We start from the raw sequence: 26,013 nt of genomic DNA, 5'->3' as shown, positions 1-26,013 counted from the left end.
TAAATTTTCCACAATTGGTCAGTCCGATATACCTACTTATGAAACATGTTTTGCAAAATTATAGAGTTTTTGGGATAAAATATAAAGGGGTTATGGGCATAATGGACACCTGGGTCGAAATGGACATCCCTGTTTTGGTCGAAACTGTTGAATATTATGTTAAAATGTCAATATAGAAGTATGAAGAAACAAGTCATTGTTTTATTTTTCAGTGGTTCCATTTAATCCCTTCAAAATAACAAAAATAAACATAAAAAATATTCTTTATATGTTGGAATTCTTATGATTTCAAAGCAGCATCAAATAAGGTATTTTGAGTGAGCATTTGAGTGTCTTCACCATGGAAAAAAATCAACGCATTACCTCAACTGTACGTATACTCAGGTTTGTCAATAAATGAATTACTTTATTTTTGATCAAAATTTACTTAAAATAGCTATTTTGATGTTGTAGTCGATTCGGGGCGAAATGCAGGTTTTTCTTTGTTATTTAGGCCTAACGTACTGATTTGCTTAGAGTGTCCATTATGCCCGTAATCCCCCTACGATTGCTCATTGTAGCACGGTGTGTCTGGTAGAAGAAATTTATTACAAAAAAATAAGCATCGCTAATTTTTACGTTACGTGAAAGTTGACGCTACTAGCTTTCATTCAAGCCCAACATCGAAATATTCCATCGGGGGAACTTTTTCATACAAAAATTGGGTATGTTTGTTAAGTAGAAATAGGGATTAATTTGGAGCCATTCATTTTGTATGGGGAAAAACAGTATTCTGAAAAAGTTGTTCGAGATCCCTCGGTGGATTTTTTTGAGGGACCATGGAAATGAAAGCTGAAAGCCTCTATTTTTGTTATAAACCTTTCCCATATACACGCCGTGTGTAGAGCAAAACTTCTTTATCCTTCTATTTTATCGGTAGCTACCGAAAGTACAGGTCGGTACTCATCAAAAATTCCATAGACATTCAACGACAAGCTGGAATTGCACTCTGATGCTCAGTCTATTCCATTAAAATTATTCCTTTTTGTGACGTTGACATCCAGTACGATTTGAAAGTTATAATTTATTTTTTCCCTACTAACATTTGCTTACTTACCTGATTTTCATGTTATGTAGGTCTTCAGAAAATACAGATCATCAATTGACGACGCTCCAAGTTCAACACACTTTGCAAATTTAAATAATTTCACCAAAAATATTCCTCAATGAATCATAATCTATCGTCGAACCACAATCATAAACGATGTATGTAGACACCGCCCTTTTAAAATCAGCTGAATTTGTTTAAAGCTCTCTTCACTGCTTTCGTTCCAACTTGAACTTTTTCTTGATCACATACACCAGTTTCTTCGTAATCTGCTTCTTGATTTTGCTACAAAAAGTGCACATAGAAACTCTCAGTGTAATCTTTATCTTTCCACCATTCACAGGTACAGCTCGATGACACTTTTTGATTGAATTATTCCCGCACTTCATCCAGATCTGCTTTGTCGGCACTTAATGGGTAAGGTACACCGGGGCAAGTTGAAACGGGTGGGGCAAGATGAAACAGAGGGTTAACTTGATGTTATCCAATGATGGTAAACAGATCGAAAGCCATAACACATTGTTTTTGATTCAAACAATCTTTCGGCGAAAGAAAAAAATCCAAATTGTTTTGAAAACTATTTCAAAACTTCGTGTTTCATCTTGCCCCACCCGTTTCAACTTGGCCCGGTGTACCTTATGTTTAATTACATTTGCACTACGATGTACATGCAGGCACAGTATTTCCCTTGTTAAGTAATTGATCTTCTTGTTATAATGAGCCAAATATATCTTTCGCCAAATATATGAATGCACCACGTCTCACGCTATACAAGTTATCTGCCGGTGACACACTTCTTCTAATCATCACACTTCCCAGATGAAATTTGTGACTATTTTCCTCTCGGGGTCGTTCACTCACTCTGGTATGCTCGAGAGACTGCTTTCTCCACACTTCCCCTTTCTTTGCTATCCTGTCGAACTAAACACTTTCTTCTGCCTCCAGGCATTGATCATCTTACTCAGCACTTCCCAGCCGAAACAGGTCGAATCTCACCTCGAAAGCACAGAAGACGAAAACCGGAAAACACCTGTTGTCACATGGACCTCGGCCACTCAAAACACACAAGATATTTTAAAATTCCACCAAAACCGTTGCTCACACTATGTTTAGTAGCCACTTCATTCAAACGATGCACAGAATATCCTCCAGATACAATAAAACGATCGTTCACATTTGCATACTACGCGACCACAATACGGCGCGGGAACAGGTTGATTTAGTTGAAGGTTCGGTTCACAGATTTTTGTCGCAAAGCTTCCCAAACACTACAGACGCGACAGCAACTGACGCAGGTTCCACGACCCAAACCGTTTCGTAGCTCAACCCAGACTGAAAGTTTGCATCCAATCCTGCGGCGGCATCAGAGAACCAGTTCTTTACTCTCACCAAATTAAACCCGCCGCAACGCGTGGTGACTTCAGTTCAGGTTACACTCTCCTTCGCCGGACACCTGGCAGCGGTGCCAGTTTGTTGAATTTTAGTTGGAACTTGCAATTTTGCGGTAATTTTCATATAGTTTGACAGGACCATTCAAAAACTTATGTTTATTAGTTATTTAGATTTGATCATTAATAGTGTAGTTTTTACTAACTGAACAACTAGCCACCCTTCCCAGGTGCTTTAAGCGCGAGAGCTTAAACGCGAGAGAATATAAATGCCCACACGTTTCCATGATGCGGTTTGCGTTGGGTGGGCATGAACAACAACAACTCGACACCAAAGAGACTTAGCACTAGTACAGAGAAGCAAACCGGTTTTTTGTGCAACTTTCTTCTGTGCTTTGGGTCTCATAAATGGCGCGGCCGATCGACGTATTCGTCCAACGTTTATGCTCTTTTGTTTACCTTTGTAGTGTTACGATGTGTTCATTAGGCACCGTGGACACCTGTATCAGGGGGGTACGACTGTGGTAGTTTGAACAGGTTAACTACAAGGATGGAAATGAATCATGCAAATACACCTTCACTATGCGATGAATTTATACTGTGATACAGTATTTCATGGAATGAAATACTCATTAGAGTTAATCAATTAGGATCTTACTTTTATCAACACATAAGGAAGTTTAAATTATAATCAAACAACTTCAATTATTAAAAAATATTTAATGTCATTAGGTCATGCAACCGGAAATTTATTCTTTATTTTGTCATTTAACGACAGTTCCATTTGTATACACTAAGGTCTTTTTTTACACGGGTAGTTTTTCTGCTTTAACTCGGTCAATTTTGGGCCAATTCACATGAAAATTTGTACACAGGTAGACACGGTTAGTACTACCTGTGTACGGAAAATCAGATAGGTAGGTTCAAAATTGACAGAGTTAAAGCAGAAAAACTACCCGTGTAAAAAAAGACCTTAGTGTAATGCAAATCCCAAAATGAAATTTACATTGATCATTTGAAAACCACATTTTCTTATAAATTTACATGCCTTTGTTATAATTTTAGCTTTTACAGTAAAAACATCTAACCATCAACTTTTACAATCTATCATTCCTTACCTCTACAATTTGCGGCATTACTGTAGTTCATTCACAGGTGTACCATGTGCGCCTTAGAACCAACACATCAACTAAAGTCTAAACGAACGTAGGTATGTAGTCCCACAGATGGAAAACGAATGTAAACACAGGCACTAGCAAGCCCCATGCAGCCAGGAGAGGAACCGGTTTCGAAAGTTTGGTCAAAGAGACTGACTGACTGACGACAGTGCCACATCTAGATCGTGTGCGGCCGACATCAGAGCTTTACAATAACGATTGAAAGTTCATTCCTGCATTGGGCACAGATCGCGCGACAGGTTCACAAATATCGAGGGCACAACGGACTGCCTACGCGGGCGATACGTGGGTTCTGTTGAGTCTGTGCTCTTGAATCTGATGAATGAATCAAAAATATGAGTAAAAAAGATTTATTTTTATTTACTCGTTTTTTTTGGGTATCTAGTTCGATAAATGTTTTGTAATCTGTATACCGAAAAGAACTATTATTATTTTTATGAAACATATTTTTTTGTGGTGACCTGATGAGTATTCGTTGCAATATACTTTTTATAAATGACTCTGAAACATGATTTTAGTATAGAAATAAACTTTATGTAGGATATTAGGGTATTTGTTCCATCAGTAATCTCACACTCCCATATTCATCCTACTCGAAAACAAGCGATTACGGCGATTACGATTTCATAGGTGCTCACTTCTAACAAAAAATACAAGAATAAGAAACAAAACAAACAGCGCTTCAATCCTTTGTTTTTTTTTGTAGGATGACAATGGAAGCCATATGCTTAATAAGGGAACCAATATCCTATATAGATATAAAGGAAAGAGAAAATGTCCAGATTTAAAAAAAAATGTATAGTGACGTTGCATTTTTCAAGACATTAGACACGCGCACTGGTAGACGCTTCGGTGGAAAGGTCCTTCGCCGAGGACCTGGAGAACCGTGCTGCGGATGTTCCGGAAGGTGCAAGTATTGAACCAAGGGAGCGCCATCAAGAACGCCGTCATCGCCACCGGTGAGAATAATTTGGGTGAGCTACGTAACCAGAGATAGCAGTGGGTCCAGGTAACACCTGGAGGAAGATAGAGGAACGAAGGAACGCTAAAGTCGCAGAGCGAGCGAAAACACGAGGAGCCAAAGCTTTAGCCCGTCAAGCTATTCAGCACTCAAGAAGGAACGGAAATTCTCCTATGGACAATACAAAAGGGCGTGGGCTGACTCCTAAGCCGATGAAAGCGAGAAAGCCGTAAATGCCGACAACGTTTTGTCTCCTCTACAATATCTCACATCAGCGTAGTGGGGCTAAGATGAATGCTACGAATCTACGATACCTGTGAAAGACACGTCTGGACAGATGTGGACAGCTATTGACCTGGTTCGAGCACTTTGGAAACATTTTTCAAGTGTGAACCGCGTCACCAACATCTCAGCATGATCCGCCAAAAGTTTCACGCATTACACGTGTCAACGTCGAATCTCCATCATTTCAGGAGATTAAATAGCCAACGTAGCAAGGAATCGAACAAAAAATCCGGGGGAACGATCGTATATCACCCGAAATGCTTAAAACTGACCCGTTGCGTTGTATCTGCACAACTGCTGCATCAGTTATTCTGCAACATATGGGAATTCGTGACATTTCCTGGCCGTCTGGATGCGAGACATCTTAGTAAAGGTATTTAAAATGGGTAATCTGACTGCATGTGATAATTGGCGGGACATCATGTGACTGTGTATCTTTCTCATAATTATTCTGTGTATTGCTAAGTAATACTTATCCGGATTTAGGCAATCACGGAAATATGTGGGAAGCACAGGTGCATGCAAAGCCGTGTACCCAAGTAACCAAAAGTTCCGCTTCCCATGACAAAATGCACTTTCAAGTTCCGCGAAGTTCAGATAAAGTTCCAAATGGAACTATCTGGCTGCTTAAGAGGCTAACGATGAGCCTTGCTGGAACTTCGGTCACAAGTTCCGGCAAGGCTCATTGTTAGCCTCTTAAGCAGCCAGAAAGTTCAGTTCGGAACTTTATCTGAACTTCGCGGAACTTTAAAGCTGCTTAAGATGCTACTCGGAACTTTGACTGAGCTTTCAAGTTCATACACGCAAAACATGGAAAGCTACAAAAAATTGAGATATGCCTTTTCTACCAATTTATGTATTAAAAACGTACAGAAAATGTGATAAATCATAATCCATTCGTTGTATTAAGATGCGCTACACGGTTCCATAGCTTCCATACCACTACACACAAACACCTCCATTCAAACCCGAAAAGTTGAACCGGGTTGCGTCTAAAAATAACTTTCGCTTCGCTGCTGAGCTTCGCGTCCTATTGTCTACATGGAATTTTCCACTTGCAAACAGCAACCTGCTGGATGCGGGCTTTTCAGTGCACAATGGGTCTAGAGTCGTATTTACGAAGACAAAAATGTTTCTGCCAAGTTATGTCATTTCTTTTTTTTTTTCATTATTGTGAAATAATTACGGTCAATCAAGTGTGGCTTATCCAAAAATCTGCTGATTAATTATTCTCTATACAATATCAGAATTTTTTACAAAGTTATAGCAAATTTACAAAAATAAAACATTCGATTGATTTGATTGATTTGTCTTTATTCAAGAGACTTTCAGCCCTAGGATAAAACATTCGAATCATCAGAACTTTTCGAAAAGTTTTCAATAAATTGCAACTTTTTTGCCTTTGGTCATATTTTAGTCGAGTCCAACGATACATGAAGACCAATACATTAGTCACAAACTTTCAAAATTTAATTTAATTCGGTTCGCTTAGTCCTAAGGTACAGTAATTTGATAAACGGAAGCCAAAAACTAGATATAGTTAGAAGGGCTCTAATTTCGTGTAAAGTTGAATAATCAATCAAGCCCAAATTTGCACCAATTAAATCAAACTCGTTGAGGAACAAGTAATCAAAATTTGAATAGTTTTGGTGGACTTTATAAAAGGATACAACTTGCTAAAAATGTTTTAGGCAATTTTTAAAACATAAACAAATATTATATTCCATATATCTCAGGACTCAGATCACTTAGAAAGTTGATGTCTTCGGCGATGTTGTTAGGTTGGTTACGGCCGCTCAGTTGATTAGCTGGTTGGTTCAAGGTTCTGTCAGTAGCCGGCGCTAGTTACGAACTAATTGAAGCATGCAACTTTTATTTATTATTTCAAATATATTCAGCAAGCTGTAACTTTTTCAAAAATGCACCAAATATTCTCAAATTTTTCCTGCCAGTTGCACAACTAGTAAGATATAAACGGTACAAATTTGGGCTCGATTGGATAACTTTACATAAAATTGGAGCAACTCTAATAAAGTAGTTCATATTTGAGTGTTCTTCGTTAAATTGCTATATCTCTGGATCAAGTGAACCGAATGAAATGCGACATTGCACAATTATGACTAATACATAGCTCTTTGAAAAACCTTTGACTTGACTTAGACACGTTCAAAGAAAACAAACTTACAGCTAGTTGATTACTTCACGAAAAAATATCAATCATTTGAATGATTTTGCAAATGTGTAACTAGCGCCGCCTAGTGGACCATTAACTTTAAGCCCTTGACTCACTTAACAACGTTGTCGAAGACACCAACTTTCTAAGTGGTGAGAGTCCTGAGATATATGAAATTTAGAATTTGCCGTTTATTGCTGGAATTTCTAATTAAACGATCCATCATGGCATTGCAAATAAAATTATTAGAAAGCAGATTTTTGCATCAGTTTTACCAGACGAACCACCCTAACATAACAATAATAGGGATGGCCCTATTGAAAATAAACTTTCTAAAACACAATATGTGTCTAAAAACTTAAAGCTGAAGTTTAAACAGTTTTGTCTTCGCAAATACGGCTCTGGACCCATTGTGCAGTGTGGTGGCTGTATCACTTCCATCATCAAGCCACGTTTGTGTTGATGATGATGGCTTTCAGCCTCTTGTCTATTCATGTGCAGTTATAGCCGTGCTGGTTAGAGCGCAGGATACTGTGTATCACCATGATAGTGTCTCGGTTCAATTCCCGCCACCGCCCGTATTTCTTTTTAAACATGTATTGGTATTTGATGCCGCCGCTGCTGCCATGATCAGTCTAAAAATAGAACAAATAATGAGAAACTAGTGCGACAGAGCACACGCACACATGCGAAATTTTCCTTTTCCAGATTCTAGGAAGCCAATACAATTTTTGGTATACTGCCACCTACCAATTTTTGTATTTGCAAGGCCCTAATACAATATTTGTATATGTTTCATACCCAATTGTATTAGAATCTGCCAATCTCAGGTTGCGTGTAGAAGTTCAGTTCAGTAGCATTGTGTTTCAATGAATATTAAATTTATTTCTTTTACATAAAACAACTGTTTAAACATACACGAATGAAAGACAAATATGCATTTATCAAATCAATGAATACTAGGCTTGAGTAAAAAAAAAAATTGCCGCCTATTGGATTCGAACCGATAGTCGCTGCGAGAGAACCCCACGCTCTACCACAGTACTACAGCTGCGGTTGAGTGGACAGCAGGTTAAGTCTGGCTTGAATCGATTTTCTGTCGGCAGCTAGTTTTGCACATTTGTACAGTTGTGAATTAAGCTTGACTTTGTCAAGTGTCTTCAGCAGCATAGCGGTAAGTCGGCAAGCTATCACACAGGAGGATCCAGTTCAAATCTACATAACAGCGACATGTGTAAACATATAATTATCAGAAGCAATTTCCAGACGTGAGTCACAAACCCATCAGCAGGATTGTGATTCTGAAAAACACATTTTTGTTTCTGCATGAATTTTGTCAAAGTTCTGTCAGAAGCTGCTTAGAAGGCTATCCAGCGCGCTTATGTGAACTTTCAAGTTCCAAAATTACTTAAAAATGAAGCTGCTTAGGAGGCTAATGAGCAACCTCGAACAGGCTGCTTAGCTTATAAAGTACCCTTTTATCTGAACTTTTGGTTACTTGGGTACTTGCCACACAACGCACAAATTCATCCAATGGCAGGTAAAGGAAACCCTTCAATAAATAACTGTGGAAGTGCTCTAAGAACACGAAGTTGAAGAGATGCAGGCAAAGTTCCAATGCGAACGTTGAGCCACAAAGAAGAAGAAGATGAGTGGGGGAAAATGGTGGCTTCGTCAATTCCAATGCTATAATCCAGGATTAACATCGAGTCACGTGATCCTATTGATAAATGCCAAATGGCATTCATTTAATACGAGTCAGCATTCAGAGCAAGCACAAATAACCGAGCGCCTCCATGATTTTACTGCTTCAATATTTTCACGTCGTTTCTACAATATCTTGGTTGAGATTGGTTGGATTCGGGGAATATTTGGCTCTGATTCTCACAAGTTCCTACCTCTTGCTGCTCGTGCCCAACGACCTAGAAAAGCTCTGTTGTGCTTCTCTTGAGGTATGTTGTTCATCCATTATCGAAGGTTGCAAATTCTACTTCCAACAGATCCTTCAAGTACAGTATCTACTATAACGGGGGCGATAAGGCAGAACATGGATCCGGTTTCATAGTGATCGAGAATCAGATAAAGCGAATTTTATAAGATGGAAAGCGGTCAGCGATCGAAAGTGTGTATTGAGGCTACGGGACAAATTAGGGATGCATTCAATTGGCAAAGGGCCGCAAAACGGTGAGTCGATAAGGAGAGAGAGTCCAACATAGCTCTGGTCCTCACAAGTTCCTACCTCATGCTTCCACGGGTCAAGCGATGACAATGACCGCCAGCTAAGAGTTGTGTGCTTAGCTGGTAGTGCAACCTGAGCACTGTTGTCCTTCTGACTTCAGCTAGATTGAGGAGGTACGACCCGAGCGTCTGTTCACCAAGGAGGTGCGGCACAAACAGCGTCTGTTCTGGCATCCAGCGGCTGAGTAAGAAATGTTGCATCACGCCCAGCTAAATCCAAGGTGGTAGCCCCATCAGCGTGGTCGTCCCAGTGGTTGTTGGGACGTTAAACAGAACTGGCACGATGGTCCTCCGGCGAGACAGGAGTGTTGGAGTAGGCCACCCGTAAAAATCCCCATTGCGAATAACATTGGAGAAAATACGACTCGATACAATCGGCAAAGACCCACGCGACGAAATAAGGACTACGATTGGAAACTTGGACCATGGAATTGCAAGTCACTTGGTTTCGCAGGATAATCTACGACGAACTACATCCCCGCGACTTCGACATCGTGGCCTTACATGAACTTTGTTGGACTGGACAGAAAGTGTGGAAAAGCGGGCATCGAGCGGCTACCTTCTACCAAAGCTGTGGCACCACCGATGAACTGGGAACAGGGTTTATAGTGTTAGGCAAGATGCGACAACGTGTGATCGGGTGGCAGCCGATCAACGCAAGGATGTGCATGTTGAGAGTTAAGGACCGTTTCTTCAACTACAGCATCATCAACGTCCACTGCCCACACGAAGGGAGACCCGATGACGAGAAAGAAGCGTTCTACGCGCAGTTAGAGCAAACATACGATGGTTGCTCGCCGCGTGACGTGAAAATCGTTGTCGGCGACATGAACGCGCAAGTTGGAAGGGAGGAAATGTACAGACCGGTAATCGGGCGAAACAGCCTGCACGCCGTATCGAATGATAACGGCCAGCGATGCGTAAACTTTGCAGCCTCCTGTGGTATGGTAGTCCGAAGCACCTTCTTCCCCCGCAAAGATATCCACAAAGCCACCTGGAGATCACCCGACCAACAAACAGAAAACCAAATCGACCACGTTCTAATCGACGGTAAATTCTTCTCATATATAACCAACGTCCGCACATACCGCAGTGCGAATATAGATTCGGATCACAGAACAGATAGGCATCTTAGAGCAAATTGAAAATTCCATCCACTTATGTCGTAAATTTTGACATTCATTGCGGAATAAAATGATTTTTTCTTGCTTGAAATTCACAGTGCATGCTCTCGTCTAAAATGACAAGCACGGCTAGTCTAAAACCGTTTGACGTTTCGGTGGAACTCGCCTATTTATGAACACACTGAAAAAAGTTGACACGGCCGATTCATGTGTTTGATTTATGAACTGTTCCATAAACGTCAAAGTTAGTCAGATGTGTTTTTCCATTGAATTCAATGGTTTATACACCGCAGATTAATTCGATTCACAACATGAACTTCACAACAGAGCTTACACCACCGAATTAAATGTAAGTCACATCATCTTAATATTTGTTACACCTGGCGTTCAGTAAGCTTTATCTTTAACTGAACCCGATAGCCAAATCATCACAATCTCATATCAGGCCAATCATGTCTAAAGGTCCTATCTGCAGAAGAGAGGCTCTCTTTGGTTTCCCTCTCTTTCGCTGATATCTCAGCTGTTTATTTGTATTATGATTGTCTCCTTGCATTGAACGATGGTCAAAACAATCGTCTTTTGATTTGTACTGCAAAAATATTTGAAAAGCGTACCACTACATTGCAATAATTGAAAGAGAAAGTGAACAAAGAGAGCCTCTCTAATGCAGATAGGACCTATTGAAATGTTTGGCCTGATATGTGATGCGATTGAAATTGTTTTAATTTTCCAAACAAATTTGCGCTATTGTTTTTTTTTTTAAATGAATGCATGTGTATGTATCATAACTGGTGACACATAACTCACAAAAAAAAACCCTCAAACGTGTTTCATCATGGCCACCATGAAGAACGTGAGCTAAGACGTGAGCCGCTATTTTATTTTTGTTAACTCCACTCAATTTGGAGTTATTTTTTTAACTATTTCCAGAAGAATACATCGATAGGTGTCGATAGGCCAGTGCCCAGAGTTTGAGCGGTACAACTTTTTGATTATCCTATCCTCAATTCCGTCACGGGAAGGTTCATTTATTACGTCCATAGTTTTCGGGATTTCTATAATGTCACACTATTTCCCTATACTTAATACACGTACTGTCACACTTTTATAGACTCCTCCGCTCCCCCATATGGTGGACGTAATTTTTGAACGTTCCCCACTCTGTTCTGCTTCATTCTAGAGCTAGCATCTATTTCAACCGCCTTTTGATTTCCACTTGTAGGAAATTATTCGTTCTCCGAGGGAATTCTTCCAGGATATTTTTCAATGAATGTTTCATTTTGTCAACACCTGGGAAGTCGATTGACGCTTTCCGGGTTTAATTTGCGCCCTTTGACTCGCTATTTTCCTATACCTAATACACGTACTGTCACTCTTTTCCAGACCCCTCTCCAAAATGTTGGACGTAATTTATTAACGTTCCCTGTGAAGTATGAAAATAATCAATCATTTTACATATCAACGATATTCTTCGCAGTGTTGGTAAACACTCAAAACTGGCTCATGAATGGCTCCTGCGTGAGCAAACTCGCGCGGGATTCTGAATCATTTTCTCACGCACGAGATTTTCATGCAAAATCTCGCTCTCACGAGTTTAGCGCCGAAATCTCGTTCGCTTGTAGAACGAATCCAAATCAATAAACGACATTCTTTACTGTTGTACGCAAGATTTAGTCTTATTCTATTATACAATCCTAAAAATTTCGTTGTAAATAAATAATAATAACACCAAGAAATAAAGCAATGGGTAAAATCATGAGTCAACTCGTGCATGATTTTTTCGGTGGTGAGTTTGGCGAGTCAAGAATCGCGCGTGAAGCAACTCAATCATGAGATTTGAGTTTTTACCAATACTGATTCGTCGGTCTTCTTTCTATTTTTGTAGAAATAGTTTACCATAGGTCGTGCGATAACTGGTGCACGCACCCTACCCCACTTCAATCAGAATGCACAGGCATTTAAATTTAATTCCGCGTGAAATACACATGATAAACGTGTGATTTGTTGAAAAGTCGAGGCAAAAAAAAATTGGCGAATTTTATCTCGCGTTTAGTCTCATACGGGCGAATCAACAATGATCGATTTTTCTTCATCGATTTTCTTTTTGGATTTTTTCGGGATATACCACTAATATTCGGATGATCTCTCGGTCCGTTTCGGTGAAGGACGACTAGAATTGGCATCTAGAATAACAAAAAAAAACAGCCAAAATTATTTGCCGTTATTAACCAAAGAGAAAATCGATGAAGAGAAACCGATCATTGTAGATACGCCCGTATGATACTAAGCGCGAGATATGTTTAACACGTGACATACGAGGGTTTTACAATTTGCGCAAATCCATGTAAAACATCAATATCCCAATATCAAGCAATCCTAGACGTGACAATTTGCTCGAGTGTATGAACTATTAGACGAGAATAGTCGTCTAATTGCCTGCTGGGTGGAAAAATTCACAGTGTAAAAAGCTTGCCCGCCACCGCTAGGTTCGCTGCTGTCGATTTTTAATGACCAGCGCCTATTTTTCTAATGATGATGTCTATCTGTTCTGTGTAGCCGCTGTATGCATGCACTCAAAACTTTCAACGGTTATTACTACGCGTCAAAGTTGAACGTCGAAATCGAACACCGTGGCTCAAGACTACGCACAGCAGCTAGCAGTGGCAATACTTACGCAAGAGCAGGTTGGCGCAGCTACACTTGAAGATGGCTGGAGGAACACCCGATCCGCCATAGGTAGTACCTCGGCTACAGCACAAGGTTTCGCGACTCCGAAATCCAGAAACGAATGTGAACAGTTAAAAAACGAGAAGAATGCAGCATGGGCGATTCAGCTGCTTGGTTTCACTGATGCTATTGATATAATTGCTCGTAAATTTGAGACGATGGCGGAAACGTACATCCGACTGGAGAGTGAATCCAGGCGAATCGGATTAGTCATCACCTTATGTTTTATTAGAAAATTAACTATTCGTTATCATTTTCTTCCGTGTTAAGAATTTAAGTCAAAGGTCAAAGGTTTTTCATAGCTTATATGAGTCATAAATGGTCGAAAATTCATAAATGGTCGAAATTCAGAAGATACCTTGATCCATACTCTACATGTGCACGAAAACCGATTTTGGAAATATTGCTTCGTTTTAATAAAAAAATCAAAAAACCGAGACAATGAGAAAATGCTTCCAGTTTCGCCTTAAGTTTACATACAAATATTTTCAATCATGTTCAAAGTTACTTTGACTTATTATCTTTTGGATGAGTTCTAGGGTTTTGAAATCGGACGCAAATTGACGGAGATGTGGCCCTAAAAAATGACATGTTTTTGAGGGGATGACTCCAAACTTTTGATCGGGAGTGTACATGTTGATATAGGAATACCTACTAGTATTTTAAGTAACTAACCTAACATGATTGAATGCACTGTAGTGATCGTTATTATCATAGTGTTTTAAACCATAAAGTATGATATGCTAGAAGAAAGTCAAAAGGGAACAGTTCTCAATGCAATCAAGCCTGTGTTTTTACTCATATCGGTAAGCTACCATTTCAAATTGATTAAAGGCCTTGCGATTACGTGTTCATTGAAGAACGTTCCATGGCCACGCCAGAGCACGTAACGGTACTGTATCGGAAAGTCATGAAATTGAACTTGAGGGAGGCGTTCAATTTACAACCATTTGAAGCCTCGTCGTCACGTGAATCGACCAGCCGGACTTGCTTAGCTCGGAGAGTAATTCACCAAGGTGCGATTATGCGAAACTGATCCCTCCTTCCTTCGTACGAACGCATTCAACAACGTTTATCAGCCCCAATAAGGCAGCCGCTTGTGTGTGAAAAGAAAACTGTTTGCCCCTGTGGGGAAGAAAGTAAATGAAAGGATAATTATAGGTTATTAAATTAGATAAGTGTTGCTGCAGTAGCCGAGAACTGATTCCTTGCTGCCAAGGTTTTGGACATTATTGCTGCTTATTCCGAAAAAAGCCTTCGGGGAATTGAACGAGAAAACTGATCTTTTATGATGAAACCGGTGTTTTGTTGACTGTCCGTTGTGCCAAATTTATTACAACCTAATCATGTCATTTAGTGAACCATTTGAAGCCGTAAGGCATAATTAGAAGTGTACGTCGAAGTGAAAGTAAAACGCAAGATTTGTTTCAGAATATCCGGGTACAGTAGTTGAGGAGAAAATATCGTTTTGCGTATAAAAAGCAACGAATGATCAATGAAAAAAAATAATGATTCTTTGCTAACTTTCCCCTATTTAACAAAAAAAAAAAATAATACAAACACTTTAAAGTACCGTAAAACGGGGTATCTTTGATAATGCGGGTAACTTTGATAGTGCGACAGGCATTGTATAGTTTGTCTTATAACTATGATCTCTTCAACCCGTTAAAAAAAAGCAAACGTAGATCAATTCTATACATATGAAAGTTTATCTTAGACGTATTTACATTAAAACCTAGTTTAAATACAACTTTTTGGACAAAAAATAAAAATTGTTAATATTTTTGTCATTTGTCAACCCCTTCAAACAATCTGCTATACGACTTCGTTACAACTATTTTTTCAATAAATGGACTCTTATTCTCGTTAGAATCATCATAGTAGATTATCAATCTGGCCTTGAATCTCTTAACGAAGTGTGTTTTTACGAAATGGAAGCAATTTTATAAATTGTGAAATAAGTCTCCATACATTGATAAACGCCTAAAAGTATGCATTGCCCTTGTAATATCATGTAGATAAATCTGTATTGTTCAAAATTTGTTAATAAAACATTAAAAAACAACCCAAAAAATAGGAGAATTCACCATGCATAGCCTGTAATCATATGTTCATGTACCGTTAAACATATACTTTTACAAAGATAATGATTTTTGATAGCTAAATTCACTGTGTTTTTCACTATATGCTCCACAAACACATTTTTATATGTAAAATTTAGTAAAAAATCAATGTTTTGATATAAAAATTCTATCTGATATACTCAACAAGGCTTCTCTCATCATGCTCATACTCCTAAGATTTCAATATGTGATTATTTTTTAAGATTTGATGTGTTTTTCAGGGCATTATCAAAGTTACCCCAAAATGAAAATCTGATTCTCGCTCATATGAAAAACTAAAAGTTAACCAAAATATTTCAGATTATCGAATCTTTCAATTGCAATTGATAACTGATACTCGAGTACTTGTTTTAAAAATATAAAACTAGAGGAAATACTGTTACATGGAAAAATATTAAGAAAATTCGCTGAAAAACTATCAAAGCTACCCCATTTACGGTACTATCATAAAACTTCACCTGACATGCGTTATAACACACTATAATATTCTGAAATGAATGCCGGTATTTTGAGCACTCTTCGCTATAACGCAGTCAAACCAATTGACTTGAAATTTTGTACACGACTAGATACTATACGTATCTCATCGCGTTCCAAAAAATTGTGTCAATTGGTTCAGAATTAACTGAGTTATAGCTGAAAAGTGCCCAAAATAGGACTCCTGCCGAGATGGTTCCACTTGCCTACTTTAAAATAAGTACGAGGTGGACGCTTGTAATGCTTATCATTTCAATGTTATAAATGTAAGGTCCGAAATCACTGTATTAACTTATTTTGGCATCCCAGAGTTGAATTTCATGAACGAAACTCTTATTTATATATAAATATTTAAAAAAGTACATTGTAAAGTCATGTAATTTAGAAAACATATTTGGAATCCGAAACCCCCAGTAAGGGTGTATTCAACACAAACGAACCTTGTTCACTTCCTGGCCCCCGGTCGAACTCACTAAACTGAGCAGCCGGTTTTGTCCCAATGGAAATATTATTGTTCGTAGTATCTGGTTTGTTTTTAGATTTATAAATTATGTTCGCTGATTGATTTCGACTGTTTTTTATGTATTCTTTTGGGGTATTTCTTGGCTTTTCAGTCCGATTGTGAGATTAAAACCACCTTATGTTCTCTTACTCCAACGTTTCGATCCGTATCGTATCTTTTTCAAGAATTCTGATGATTTAAGTATTAAAACATATCACAATTAATTTTGTTTTCTAACAAGAAACATTACAAACAATTACAACATTAACATGTGCTTACAAATCGACCGAACAAACTAAGAACCGAACCGTACCACACGAAGATCAAAATCATCAACCGTCATTTTGAAAAAGTAGACAAACATTAGCGAAAGTGGTCCGAATCCCGATCACTAGTTTTTAAGTTGTGGTTTTCCAGATTAAAACGAACGGGAAAGCATGTAAAGTTTCATTTAATTCCACTAAACAAATGCATTTAAGAACCTAAAGAACATAATTATGCAATTTTCATGTCATAAGCGGTACAAAGTTTGCAAATTTTTATTGGAAAATATTTATAACTTTGTAATTGCAATATCGTGGCACTCATGTTTACGTATCTACATCAGTCGTTTACATTGAGCAAAAATTACTTAAAATCGATTTACAATAAAATTTACTGCAACTGTTCTATATCTGGGTAGTGTTCAACAGAATAAAAAATGAATTAAAAAAAACACAATTGATGAATCAAACTAAGTCGTTATGCCATCAGTTAGTTAATCTAGACAAAGTCGCATGAGAACAAATTTTAACAAAAAAATCAATGACGGTATGAATCAACATAATGTTCTAACCTAGCAAAACTTTAAAAGTGTTTTACATGTTTTTATAGGTACCTTTCAGAAATTAAGGTCAAATTTATTTTCTCATTCCATTTATTGCAATATCGCAAGTAAATAAGAAAAGCGAACAACTCCGTACTTTAAATCAAAAGTGGAAACAATTTACATTTTCAAAAAGTTTGAACTTACCCAAATTCTATTAGCTACAATAAATATCGAATATGCTGTTTCATTCTATCAAGTATACCTACCACCGCAAAAAGCCAACCTCTTGTAAACGAGCATTAATGCCAGCGCATTCCTTCGCACTCAATCTGGTTGGTAACGTTGCAGCTTCGTGACATGACACGAAAAGTCTCAATGTCTAAACAAATCAAGCCATGGTACAAGCAGCGCAGAAGCTATAAGCAGGCAAAAGCAATTTAGTTATTCAACTTAGTCTCTTCTCGCTAATTTAACTGGAGTTAATCTATTTCACCTTATTCGTAACATAGGAGAGGGAGCCACACGGCAAATCTAATGTGAGCTTAAAAACAACCCTTTTGGGCTGAACTCGATCGATGGCATGTTTCGTTGTACTACAAATTCCACGTGTCTCTTTCGCTACTGCCCGTTCCTGACACCCGCACCGATGCCCCCCATTGCGACTACACTGTACAATGAAAAAAAATCAACCAACTCTTGAATGTAAGCTGAAATTTTACGAGAGAGTTGTAGAATCTAAAATCTAATACTAATCCATGATAATATTTAGGCTCACACTAAAACTTAATTTTATTATTGTCATTGTACGATAGTCTTCGTTGTAGCCTTGCTTAATTGGACATCACATTTCACTCGCGGTCATGAAATAAGTTATTGCTTCGGTCAGTGTTGACCAGCGATGGCTTGGAGTGGTATGGTGTCACCGCTTGTTACGGATTTGGCATGGAATTGCATCGCTCCGGTACATATATGCAAATTCAACATGGCAAAAGAATGCAAACTAACAGTAGGGAAATGCTGCTCGTAATGTAGGGGTGTCGCATATTTCATTTTTCGGAAAATTATGATTTTTTTAATGCTGTTTCTGCATTGATGCACTAGTTATAATTATTGGATACACAAAGGTTGATATGTGTTTTGATCACCCCATCTTCTAAAAAGCTTAGATATCAATGGTATGAAACAGCTGGCTTTGCTCAGTGTGGTAGCAATGAAACTGCACAACCAGATTAAAAAATATCAGATGCAATTACCCACTGTTGTTGCACCCATCAGGTGACCATTTTTGGGACGAATGCTTCAGGGCAAGGGGCTAAATCAGGTCTTAGCACAGCAGTCAGTATGTGTTACATCGCAGTTCCATTCAACGAAGTTATAGTAGCACATGCGATATCTTAGGCCATACGAAGATGGTTTTTCGAAATATGGTCAATGTGCGGTAGCAAAGTCGCAAGCAAAACATGGTGTGATAATTACAACTAGTTTGACGTAGCTTTAGCGAAGCGAAAGCTCACACGGTGCTGTAATTAATTTGTCAATATGTGCTCTATATATCGCAGGCTAGAAGGTAACGATTACCACCGGTAGTATAGAATTATTTTTAAGTGTCCACAGTTAAATACGTTAAAAAATGTCATTGTTTAATAAAAGATATAACATCATCATTAGGGTATAGTTTCCCAAACTTACATAAGCGCAAACCCCTTTTCCAGTAGACGTACGTAGGGGACCTACTTTAGCTCAGACAAATGGTGCGTACCGGAAGTAGTAAAAATATATTCTTTGTACACAGCTAATGGCGTTCGGTAATTTTTACCGAAATCTCAACCGCTGAGCGTTCGGTAATGGATTTTTTGCAAAAATCTGTAAAAAAAAATATCAAATTTCGATAAAAAGTTATCGTTTATCTGTCAAACTTTAACGAATTTCGGTAAAAATTGCTACCTGTACCGATTTTTTCCTGTAAAACAAACTTAACGGTTAAGATTTCGGTAAAACATTACCGAAGTCGGTGATTTTTTCTAACTGTGAATGCTTTAAAAATCTTAAAAATCTGGACACTTTTTGAACGTTGAAAGAAGTTATGATAAATTGACACTTTTCAAATATATCTCAAAAAATGCTAATGTCATTGCATTTTAGTTTTGATATTCGAAGATTTTCTACCGTCAAGGCACCATTCACCGTGGATCTAAGACGATTCGGGGCAAATAAGGGCTGTCATTTGAAACTAGTCTTATAAACATTGTTGGTGCCGCTTTTAATTGCCTTCATTATAGGTTAAAATTGAAGCAATATCCACAGAAGTAGAAAATTTTTCACAAAATTTGGTGATGTAGTACAATTAGTAAAAGGTAGTAGGGTCGCCTAATTCCGTGGTAGGTCATCATTCACCGTGGTAGTAGGGACCCATTCACCGTGTATGAGAAATTTTATTCTACTTTGATTAAAAATGATCAAAACAACCCAGCCAAGGGAATTTTCTTCGTTTAAATTCATTTCAAGTAATAACTTGCAAGATTTTATTAGAAAAACGATTGTTCAAATTTTCGATTTTTTCTAGATATATGGGACAATATGGGGCACGGTGAATGGAGACCATTGATTTTTAGGGTACCCATTTACCGTGCCTTTTTGTTTCAATTAAAAAGTACGAGTATTCGTACTTTCTTGTTAAACTTACTTCGGTAATGCAAAATACATACCTAATATGTGAATTCAATTGCTTCTTGGTGGAATAAAAACGTTACTACATTTAGTTTATCGCTTAAATCACCTTAGCGCAGTTTTCGTTTTTTCACTATGAATGCAGTGAACGAGCAGAAACCCGCTTCATGTAAACACACTTTAGTGTCAAAATGATACTTTTAAATGTTTCTAATGAGTGTTTTGACATGGTAACAATACATTAGTGTTGTATTGGTGAAATTGAAGGGAAATTGTCGTATCATTCAATCATAATATGGAAATAATGAAAAAATATTCGAAGGCACACGGTGAATGGAGCCCCCACGGTGAATGGCGCCTTGACGGTACTTCTATTCTCATGATATCTTTGATATTAGAGCCTCCGATCTGTTTCGCTTCCTGCACAACCGTGCGTCTCCATGTAGACCTGATGAAAAAAAATGATTTCGCGCTTCGCGTAAAAATGCGCAAATAGTGGCTCATACACCCATAAACTAGACAAAATTTCGCATCAGATCAGAGATAAGGTGTCGTTTTCTGATGTTTTCTAAAAATTCTAGAATTTCATAATACAAAGTTATTTTTTTTCCAAAATTTTATGAAAATGAATATTTCTACATGCAGTTAGTTAAAACATAACAATTGTGTGGTTGGATTCCGAACAAACCCTGTAATGTAATGGAATATATGAATTATAAGGTGTCAGGCCATTCGGCCGAAGATCATTAGGCCGAAGGCCATTCGGCCGAAGGGCATTAGGCCGAATGGTCATTAGGCCGAATGATCATTAGGCCGAATGGTCATTAGGCCGAATGGTCATTAGGCCGAATGGTCATCAGGCCGAATGGTCATTGGGTCTTCTTCTTGCCGTTACGTCCCCACTGAGACAAAGCCTGCTTCTCAGCTTGAACACTTCCACAGTTATTAACTGAGAGCTTCCTCTGCAAATGACCATTTTGCATGTATGTATCGTGTGACAGGCACGAAGATACTTTATTGATGCTAAATCTACTGATATTTTACCCATGAATTTTTCCTTCTTTTAAATATAGGCTGTTCTTTTTGGTATCATTGCTAAAGTAGTTTTTGGCGCTGAAACTGCTGATATTCAATTCATAAATTTTTCCTTCTTTAAAACATAGGCTATTCTTTCTAGTTTCATTGTTAAGCAAATGTGTTAAGTTTTTGGCAACAATTGTTGGAAAAGGTAAAAACAACGGCTAACTTTCAATTCGTCCTGATTCGGCCTAATGACCATTCGGCCTAATGACCATTCGGCCTAATGACCATTCGGCCTAATGACCTTCGGCCTAATGGCCTTCGGCCTAATGACCTTCGGCCTAATGACCCAGCATCGAATTATAATACAATGAGTTTTATTATGTTAATTAATGTGATATGTTTTAGTTATAATATTTTGAAAACACCAATGATGTTGAACACGGTTATATTACAATGAGTTACAAATATCATGGCTAATAATTTTGTTATGTTTTTGTTACAATTTTCTAGTCGGGACCTACTATAGGGTGTCCCAGAAAAAAATGGGCACAACTTGCAGCTCTGCCATTTGGGAATGGGTGCATAAGAAAGCTTCATTTTCACACATATCCTATCTTGATATATTAAGCGGTTACATATGGGAATAAAGAAAATCGAACTTTTTATTGCATCTGAATGTACACTAGCTAGCAGGGATTCTCAAACTTTTTCAGCTTGCGACCCACTTTTGATTTTCAAAGAATTTGGCGACCCACCAGTACAAAAATTTATAAAGTAAATATTTTTTGCAAATTTGGACTGCCTTTTTAAATAAATACATTTTATCACTTTAATGGGTTGTGATAAACTTACGTTACGTAGCCCTCAAACTCTTTTAGTTTTTTTGGAAAAGTTTAAGAAAGAAAATATATATATAGTGGTTATTTTATGCTTCTGTAGAACTTCAAAACCTACTTTAAAATTAAATATCGGTTGAAAATACAGCGAGAGGATGAACATCAAGTAGTTTTTTTTTTAGAAATATGATACTGCTGGACTGTCAGATGAGCCCTCTTTATTTTATTTTTTTATACACGCTTATTTATTTCCATTTTTATTGAAAACACTTTACAGTTGTTCCGTTAAAGTTCATATTATCGACAGTCATCTAAATTTCACAAAAGTTTAGCTTTTCTGAAGTTCGGTGAAGATAAGGTTTCTTGTCAAAGTTTGGTTTTTTGTATTTTTTTTTTATTTTTAACAGCTGAAATTGGCGTGTAAGTCCAGAAAATGCTAACTTCAAGCAACAACTTGAACTCATTTTTTTCCAGAAACCAAGTAAAATACAAAATTTTACCCTTTTCTGAAAACTTCCGAATGAAAACTCATAGTTTTAGAATCGATTTTAGAACGCAGACAGCAGTTTCAATATTTAATATATATTTTTTTTGTCTAGTTCATTTATTTATGGCTCAATCGCGTGTAACGCTTCACGGAGCCGAAATTCTTTCATTGTATTCAGTTACATACAATTTTCTGACTTTCTTAGGTACTCGAGGTTAGTACTGGGAGAAGGCCAGGGTACTCGTGGCTGCTCGAGGGTAGCGGGTCACAAAATTTCAAGGAAAGGCATGGTGAGGATAAGGTTTCAGGGTTCTCTGTAGCACATCCGGGAGGTATCTTGGCCTTTGGCGTCGCCTCTGGTGTTGGCATGGGCTTGTCACGGGTTTTCGTCTGCCGGATGGCCAGGAACATATAACACAAAAAAGACAAACACAAAGAAAAAAAACTGAAGCGAAAAAAGAAGAAAGAAATACCTTTATACAACACAAAAAAAAGAAAAGATTATACCTTTATACAACACATGCGAAGAAACTCATAAATGGACCGCATATAGATTAGATCGCGGGTTCCCAACACATCTCTTACTGGAACAAAGGGTTGTCTTCCTCGGGCCTCAAGGGTATCCAATAGTAGCGCTCTGGAGGCGTCATTATCCGGGCATTGCCAAACTACGTGGTCGATGTCATCATAACCGGAACCGCATTTAGTACAAAGCTTGTCAAGCGCGAGATTTATTCTATGCAAATGCGCGCTTAGCGAGTAATGGTTGGACATGAGTCTTGACATCACGCGTATGAAGTCTCGACCTACGTCCAAACCGTAATGCCACGCTCGCAAAGAAACATTAGGAATAATAGAATGTAACCACCGTCCCAGCTGGCCATCTCGCCAATCATTTTGCCAACTTTGAAGAGAACTCTGGCGAACAAAATGGAAAAAATCATCGTGTGAAATTCTTCTATCATATATCTCACCTTCCTGTGCGCCCACCTTTGCGAGAGAGTCCGCCTTCTCATTGCCATAAATTGAGAAATGTGAGGGGACCCATACAAAGGTAATCTTGCATGATCTTTCGACCAGTGCACCCATCTGCTCCCTTATTTTTATAAGAAAGTAAGATGAATGCTTCACAGGTTTCATCGACCGGAGTGCCTCAATAGAACTAAGACTATCCGAGAAGATGAAGGAATGGTCTGCGGGCATGTTTGAGATCATCCCCAAGGCGAAGTCGATTGCTGCCAGCTCAGCAACATAAACCGAACAAGGTTCCTGAAGTTTGCGAAAGGCGGTGGAGTTTTCATTGAAGACACCGAAACCAGTGGATCCATTTATGCGAGACCCATCAGTGAAAAATCTCTTACAGGAATTGACATTTTGGTACTTTTCGTTAAAAATGCGAGGAATAGATATACTCCGAAGTTGATCTGGTATTCCCTGAACAGCTTGTTTCATGGACAGATCGTATTTAACAGAGGAACTATCATTGGTGAAGTGTACACGAGGAGGATTATAACCTGGGAGGCTTATATCAGATGACATGTACAGTATGCGGCAGGAAAAAAAATGCAAGAGTGTTTTTCAACTTCGAACCTCATTTTCGTCCATTTGACATTAACTAAACTATGTTTCAACGTTCCATGATCTCTAACAGGCTGATTCTCTGAAAAGTTGTTTTTAAAAAAATCACATTTTGGTCACTAACCTTTACGAGACGGCGCCAGAAGCTGAAGACGATCAGAATTTTCGAACCTCTGAAAAGCACACAGGTCGCTCAATTTCATATCTGATAAAACAAATGTTTTAGTTTTCTCAACAATACCATAATATATATGTGCTTTTTTTATCTAGTATATGAAACTACATGGCTCGGGATTAGTATAGCCTGGTTTTTCATCTAATTAAAGCAAATTTTGCTACTGTTTTAGTCATTTTGTCTAATGACCATTGGGCGTGCAGTTTATTTATACCCACTTTTCAGGCTTTCTTTATCACATGTTAAAAATCAAATATTTTTATTTTCATTTTGTAGTGCTAGAATATAGATATTGACTGATACACTGTCATGAAAAAATAGTCATATATATCCCATATTTAGCGTGTGATAGCATCATGAAGTTTTCGCATTTTTTCCTGCCGCACCCTGTAGAAAAGATAGATTCTTATGAATTTTGACTGAGTGTTCAGACTGAGCATTTCTTCAAAGTTTTCAATAACAAGTGTGTTGCTCACTTCACACTTGATAAGTAACCTTAGCGAGAGCTCCCAGAAGCAATTCTGGAGAGGTTTCACCCCTGCCAGGACCTCTAGGCTCGCATTATGCGTTGAGTGCATACAGCCAAGGGCAATACGCAAACAACGGTATTGAATTCGTTCCAGTTTTATTAGGTGACAGTTTGCTGCTGAGTGGAAGCAGAAAGAGTCATACTCGATAACAGAGAGAATAGTCGTTTTGTAAAGTTTTATGAGGTCTTCCGGGTGAGCACCCCACCATGTTCCGGTAATTGTGCATAGAAAATTGATCCTTTGTTGACATTTTTGCACCAAATACTTGATTTGGGTACCCCAAGTGCCTTTTGAATCAAATCAGACCCCAAGGTATTTCGAAGTCAAAGATTGGTCGATTTCTATTCCCAAAAGATTGAGTTTCAGTTGGGCTGGGTTCCGCTTTCTAGAAAACACAACCAATTGAGTTATTTGCGGAGCAAACTCGATTCCCAAATCTCTTGCCCAGATTGACAGATTATTTAGAGAATTTTGCAATGGTCTTTGCAACATTTCTGCATGTGGGCCTTTTAGAGTAACCACAGCATCATCTGCAAGTTGTCTTAGCGGGCATTGTCCTTCCAAGCAACTATCATAGCAAGGGACTTAAACATGAGCCTTGGGGTAGGCCCATGTAACTAATTCTGGAAGTTGTCAGTTGTCCGAGGTTGAAACTCATATGTTTTTCTGACAACAAATTATACAAGAAATTATTTAAAATTCCTGGAAATTCACTATTGTGCAGTTTTTCTGACAATATTCCTAAGGAAACTGAATCAAAGGCGCCCTTAATATCCAAGAAAACTGAAGCCAGTTGCTCCTTTTCCGCAAGGCCAGTTGAATATCTGTTGAAAGCAACGCAAGACAATCGTTTGTTCCTTTGCCCTTGCGGAGCCGATATTTTATATACTCCAGGCAAGACTAACAATACTAAATTTTGTATTGAATTAAGGAGAAACCGAAATTATATAAAAAAAAATTCTTCTCGTAATGAAAATGGCAAGCAATAACATTCGACATACGTTAATAAAGACTTCACGACCCACCAAAAATCAACTCGCGACACACGAGGCTTGTTAGCCAGGACACAGGCTTGTTAGCCAGGACACAGTGTAAATGCCTATGCCCCATCCTGGAATCAAAAAGACCCATGAAGTGACAAAATTTCTTAGCTATGTCACTTCCAACGTTGGTGTTTAAATATACTAGAACACTTTCACTCACTCCAACACATCTACATGATTTACTCAAATACACTTACACAATCTGAATCTTGTCGCATCACTTGCTTATAGTGATTCCCAAATCATCCCATTCCAAATATTCAACTCTTTGACACCTATGGGAGTGTCGGTGAGCATTGGCGTAAATAGGGGGTGGCCAGGGGGGCCTGGCCCCCTCCAGAGTAATCCATTTCGGAAAAAAAATCGCGCAATTCAGGCGAAAGGTATCTTTTCAGTATAAAAAATCTATATCGAAATGGCCTTGGCCCCCCCTAGAGCTATGACCTATTTACGCTTATGTCGGTGAGTCGCTGACCTCTTGTAAAGTACTGCCATTCTACGCCCGATTGTCCCATGTTATTTGGGAATCCCATATAACATGGGACAATTATGCGTATAACGGCAAAGTAGGTGTCATATCATCACATCCTTTACTATCCTCGT

General features: G+C 38.3%; 1 protein-coding gene across 6 annotated transcripts in view; it reads right to left on the bottom strand.

Moving 5' to 3' along the window:
* LOC109423237 (cadherin-99C-like) overlaps positions 1-2,489 on the bottom strand; it is a 414,770-nt gene extending 412,281 nt beyond the window's left edge. For 3 of the 6 annotated variants that reach the window (XM_062846072.1, XM_062846079.1, XM_062846075.1), the window contains exons 1-2: positions 1,738-2,489; positions 1,097-1,372 (exon numbers count right to left, since the gene is read on the bottom strand). The gene's annotated coding sequence lies outside the window, so the exon portion shown is untranslated. Of the gene's footprint in view, positions 1-1,096; positions 1,497-1,737 lie in introns of all 6 variants that reach the window. The other 3 variants (XM_062846073.1, XM_062846074.1, XM_062846076.1) reach the window with 3 other exon arrangements.
* Between the last annotated feature and the right edge of the window lie 23,524 nt (positions 2,490-26,013).

Source organism: Aedes albopictus, chromosome 1 (genome assembly GCF_035046485.1).
Source record: "Aedes albopictus strain Foshan chromosome 1, AalbF5, whole genome shotgun sequence".
Taxonomy (NCBI): Eukaryota; Metazoa; Arthropoda; class Insecta; order Diptera; family Culicidae; genus Aedes; species Aedes albopictus.
Note: the sequence above shows the minus strand (reverse complement) of the source record. Positions and strands in the feature narration are given on the sequence as shown.